This window comes from Setaria viridis, chromosome 6 (genome assembly GCF_005286985.2).
Source record: "Setaria viridis chromosome 6, Setaria_viridis_v4.0, whole genome shotgun sequence".
Classification (NCBI taxonomy): Eukaryota; Viridiplantae; Streptophyta; class Magnoliopsida; order Poales; family Poaceae; genus Setaria; species Setaria viridis.
Genome location: NC_048268.2, coordinates 26,739,049 through 26,745,166, shown reverse-complemented (window position 1 = coordinate 26,745,166; position 6,118 = coordinate 26,739,049). Strand labels below are relative to the sequence as shown.

The window sequence follows — 6,118 nt, the reverse complement described above, 5'->3', positions numbered from 1 at the left end:
GGAGAGAGGGGGGCAACTAGGAAAAAAGTGGGCTTGGGACCACTTTTAGTACCCATTAGCACCTTTTAGCACCCCTTGGGTGTGCTAAAGAAAACAAGGGTGCTAAACTTTAACACTCACCTTTTAGCACCCCTGTATGGGAGTTCAAGTGCTAAAAGTGTGCTAAAAGTGAGGTGCTAAAGTTTAGCACCCCTTTCCAAACACCCCCTAACCTCATGGACACCTTCATTAACTGGAGAAATGAGATTGTTGGCTGTTAGCATAACATTAAGGAGGTGTTTGGTTGGCACCCTGGTAACGACAATGGAAATGAAAATAGATTACAGTGGTATTGGTGGTGGAATGATTCTTTCCAGACTTTGTTTGGTTGCACATGGTAATGATATTAAATAACATTACAATCGTTTGGTCTGCAGGTCTGGTATCCGATTACGGTCTTCACTTTTGAATATCTCATACAAACATCCTTGCACAGGCTGACATAAATACTCCTCTAACCACCATGGTCCGCACGCTCACTGGGCAGCACATGCATAACAAAACAACCATGGTCTGCTACTTTTGACTGACGCTTACATAACAAAGCATCCACAATTAACATCCAGGCTAAATAAAAGTTCAGCATCCAGCATACATAACTGGTTCAGCAACAAGCCTACATGACATGTTGTTCAGCAAAAGACACATTGTGCAGTAGACGACTCCCTATGGACTTGTTGTTCACCTCCATCTCACACAGTATAGTTTAACCATATGGACTCGAAAAGATGCAAGCTCCCTATCTTGATCCACTTTCTATGCTATTCCTTCTCCTCTTCCTCTAAAAAAAACAGAACAAGTAATGAGCTGTGAAATTTATTTATAGAAAGAATAATAGACAATGATTTGGCAAGCATATTCAAACATAATTGTCCATTTTATTTTTCAATAGAATATGCAATTCTAGGACAAAATTGATTTGCTGCACAATAGATAAGGAATCCATAAACGGTTGAAACAACATAGCAAAGTGTCACATACCAAACATGTTTAGGATAAATTATCTCCTCACTGTCTCGTCCAGCGTTAACAGCATGCTCATTTGATCTGAAATTCTCACAAACACACTAGCAGCTTTGACTTGTTCGCTCCCTATGAACCCAAGCTTGCGCAGCTCTGCTGTTGCCTTTTCTCTTAACTTTTGCTGATGATCCTCTTTGGAATTTTTCTCTTGACCAGTGATCTCGCGTTCCATCACTGCTGCCATTTTCCCCATATTTGTAGCCACACCCTTTAGATCAGCTTGAACTTTATGTGACATGTCCAAAATAGGGTCACTTGATGTTGCAGATACATGATCCTTTCCCTTCCTGTCTGTCTTCCACCTCTTCAAGCTTGATGAAGCTGAGTCAGTAGAGTGTCTAGGGGTTTCTCTAGACATCATATCCTCCTCCTCCTCTTGAGGGTTACCACCTTCAACTACAAGTTCTTTCTCTATGTTTCCAACTGCTTCGCTAAGCCCTTCTACGCCTTCACCAGTAGCTATGTCACTCCCATATACGGTAGCCAATGAATCATAATAAGGAAAAACAACATCATATAGGCCCTTCGCTTCAGGATGAAACTGCAAAGGAATATGAGATGTGATCAGGTGCATGCTAGCTACTGAGATGCAAAGAAATATGAGTGTCAACCTAATATTCAGAAATACATATGAGTGTCATAATTGAGATTATCTGAGTTCAGTAGTAAATGTATATGCATGCCTACTAAATGTAGTAAGTAACCTTGCTTTGATTTCTGCAACCAAGCTACTATATATAGATGTAACAATTGTTAAGTGTTATATATATCTGTCGGAGGTCGCAAAGAAATGCAAAGTAAAGTTTAGACATACCTTACAATGTGATTCATACTGTGTTTTTTCACACTGAAGCATCTTTCTATTCTCATCCCAATTGAAGCCACTTTTGTTAAGCATTACCTCCAGTGCCCCGACCTTTGTTCTAAAGTGCCTTACTCTTGACTCAATGTGGGGAACAACAGATATTCCACAGTTAGGTAAGTTTTCAGCCAGATGAGTCTCAAGAACCAAACAATATCCATTCTTAAAGCCTCCCTCGCCCTTCCACCTTGGATCCAAAGATATCTCATACAAGGCTTTAACCAATTCATCATCCTCGGCAACAGTCCACTTCCTTTTATTCTTTCCCCTACCACGGATTGTTGTTGTTGAGCTTTCAGATAAATCCATGACTGCACAAAATGATAACATGTTAGAAGGGATTGTAAAACAAATCTACAAGTATTATACATGAACTTTAAAATCAGTAAACAGAAATAAAAAAGCAAACCTCAATGAGAAACAGAAGCCCTATAATTATTATATAGCCCTTGAGCGAGAACATCTCAAAAATTAGTCCACTCATTAGATGTCGACACACACGTGATAAATTCTGGTTCACTCATTTCCCCCTCGGTAATTTCCCCTGATGATTCCCCTAATGAGTCATCCTCCTCCATTTCCATTGGATCAACAGACATTCTTTGCAAAATTAAATTGTGCAAAAGGGCACAAGCCATTATTATTCAGCATTGAGTCTTTATAGGAAAATACGATGGCGACCTCAAAATTCCCCCACCGACCCTTAAGCCTTCCAAAACACCTCTCAATGATATTTCTTGCTCTAGCATGCCTCATATTAAAATATTCCTCTGTACTGTCTGGTGGATTTTGTGTAGTCCAGCCACCCAAGTGATACCTTTGACCTCGGTATGGAGCTAGAAATCCATTTGCATTTGCATAAGCAGCATCAACAAGGTAGTAACACCCTTGAAGAACCGCAACCCATTTGGCCTTGAAATAGCATCTCGAAGCACACGCCCATCATGTGCTAAGCCCTCCCATCCAGGTAATATATATATGAATTGCATATCAGGAGCACAAACACCAAGAACATTCGTCACAATATCTCCTTTTCTTGACCTATATCTTCCTTTCAACCTAGTTGGAACTATTACCTTGATATGAGTTCCATCTAAAACACCCAAACAATTCTTAAAATATTTCCATTTACCATCCATGCTATTCTCCGGTATAGGTTCAGGAGCCTTAAGTAGCAAGTGGTGCAACTTTAAAATAGCTACTAGACATAAGTTGAACTGCCTACTAACTGTCTCACCACTTCGAAAGAAAATTTCTTTTATTGTTGAATTCTTCAAATGATGGGATAGTGTGTATAGGAATTGAGCCACTATCTCCTCTAGAGACATATTCTGTGTTGCTTTCAACTCGCCAACATCACTAAGCATTTCACACAAAGTGTAGAATGTTCTCATGTCCATCCGAAGCTGGCTGATACAAGCAACATCACTATTGCAAATAAGGTTGCTCAACCTCACATTCCTTTGTTCTATGTTTTTATCCTTTGTTCAATTTTTAAACATCTCCTTTTATGTGTCATTGCAAGGAGTGACCACATATAGTAGTAAATGACAATGATGGAAGTCATCATATTTCTAAGGGCCATGTTCCTTCTTCGGGTTCTTGTGGATAAAGGAAGGCGAGCCATATTGTTGTACTCGATAAAAAATGCAAGTAAACAAACATGGCATCCAAAATTGATTCCAGCCAAAAGAAGTAGCTGTCAGTGACACCAACTCTTACTGAGCAATTAATACAAGTGTGCCATTAAGAAATAATTCAAGAAATAAACAAAAATCAAAATTAAACAATGACCAACTACCCTGCAGGAGCAGAACAAGTCCAGTGTAAGCAACACATCTATGTACACCTACAAATGGCTCCGGATAAGTGAATACAAATAGCCATTGTCCTCAATGCTTTTTTTCCAACCAATATACAACACAATAATCTGAACTGTATATGGGACTTTAATTTCAGAAGTTAAAGGTGTATATGGGACAACAAGAGAATAATTGGACAATCTGAACTTCTGTAACTCAACTGAACTGTAAACAACTCTCAAGAAGAATTGGCCAAACACAGTACATTTTGGTTCTCAGTAAAAAGTTTTAGATGTACACCACATTAGAAATATCCCACACTTTCAGAAGTTAATGGAACAGATAACTATCTCTGCACAAGACTACATGCTTTCAATCAGTTCATATAAGAATTAGCAGATCACATATTAGATGCATACTAACAAGTTCATTCATAGCTAGGGAAATATTATTACCGGTCTATCACCAAGACAACCAACACAATTTATAAGCTACTACCAAAGAATTTATCAGTAGCCAGTAACTCTGAAATAGTTCATTCATAACTACTGCATGCTTTCAGTCAGTTCCAGCAGGTTCTATTGGTTCAACAATGAAAAAGTAAATCAGCATCCATATGCTCTAGCAGGTTCAGAAATAATTTGCTCTCATGTGTTTGCTGACAATCGATGCCACAATGTGGTTGGATTCTGAAATTAGACCAAGGCAGTAGTATTGCTAGAGACTCAGGCACAGATAGAGATTCTGAAATCAGCTAGCATCACGTCAAATTGCAAGAACAGATAGGAACCAAGAACAGTCAGCTAGCATCATGTCAATGCTTTTGCTAATGAATGGTCTATCTGCTTCTAATATCCTGGGAATGAGCTCCCGTGATGATGGCCGCCATAATTACCGGACGAGACATGGAAACTACTACCGCCACGCACAACAGAACAGACGACAGAGGAGGGAGGATCTTCCCCACACTCGCATTACCGCCAAGATCATAGTGGCTAGACGAACAAGCTATACTCGAGAATCAAGAATTAGGACTGCTTCGAATCAAGAAAGCCTGAGATAGATCGAGGAATACATGTGTCAAGTAGGCGCAAATCTTTCTCTTCCCCTTGTAGTTCCTGTAGATACTTCTCTTCCCCTTGCAGTTCCTTCTCTTCCCCATGCAAATCCTTCGGTTTTCCTCATTCTCCTCCGCTGCCTTGCAAAGGAACGAATCTCCCTAGGGTTAGAAGAGAAGAGGATTTGAGAGAAGGATGGGAAATAAATTGCTCTTGTATGCGGACGAGGGACAGAGGGAGTGAGAGGGGGAAGGAGCACAGGCTCACCGCGGTGGCATGTGGTCACCGATGAAGCAGCTCGCGAGGAGCGGCGCAGGCGGCGCACTAGGCGCTACGCGAGATGGAGCGATGGGGAAAAGAAGTGGGCAACGTTATCGCGAGAAGTGTCGGGGATGGCGTAAATGTTGTGATACCGGGGAGGGAGGGGGGTAATGGGATGTTTACTAGCTGGTATCCGATTACGTGGAATCAGATTACGGAGATGGTTGAAACAAACATGTGTAACGATATCGTTTAACGCCCGTTCGATTACGTTACATTTTCACGAAACAAACGCTTCCTAAGTTCTGGTTCAGCATACAAAGATTTGGTAGTAAAATACCTGGAAGTAACAAGATTAGAACCCCCACTACATGTAATTTTATTTCTTGGACCACATTAGCTAATTACCTTTAGGTTTCCAGCTACCTATATAGTTTTCAATCATTGTAAAGTGTAATGGCTAAACCATAATTATACCCATACAGATTGTCTAAGATCTAGGCCATGTTTTTATTTTGAACTCTTTTGTTAAACAATTCTGTAAGTTTTATCTTATCTCACCCTTCATATATCTTTACATCTTTCTTTATAGAAATAGACATCATTTCTCTATTTAGTGGTTGGCTACAGATGCAGAGTTACGTAATGTTTACTCAAGAACAATTATGAAAATACATGACTAACTACCTTTTCATCTTTTTTTGGGCATATGTAAATTCTGACATAAATTTTTACCTTTTTATTTTGCTAGGAAGAACCAATATATCTATAATTGCGGAAGAAAGCAAAAAGAAGCTTGGGGGAACTCCACGCTATCGATGCTTAAAACAGCCTTAAAGTACAGAGTAACCTTTGAGAAGTTGAAAGGCAAGGACCAAAAGTACACATATGCACCATCCCCAGAGGAATGGGAAAAGGCTGAGGTTCTTTGTAGACGGTATTCAAGGATGCAACAAAAGTGATTTCAGGTATCCAATATCCCACTTCAAATCTGTACTTTCATCATATGTGGAAGATTAAGCTGACTTTGGAACAAGAATCCTCGGTTGAAATTGCTGGAATCGCAACGGTGT

General features: G+C 39.8%; 1 non-coding gene across 1 annotated transcript; it reads right to left on the bottom strand.

The window, feature by feature from the left end:
* Positions 1-1,012: 1,012 nt before the first annotated feature.
* LOC117861856 (uncharacterized) lies at positions 1,013-2,233 on the bottom strand. The gene is made up of 2 exons (XR_011898613.1): positions 1,877-2,233; positions 1,013-1,603 (listed from the first exon to the last, which is right to left on the bottom strand). It is a non-coding gene; the product is annotated as an uncharacterized protein (transcript).
* Between the last annotated feature and the right edge of the window lie 3,885 nt (positions 2,234-6,118).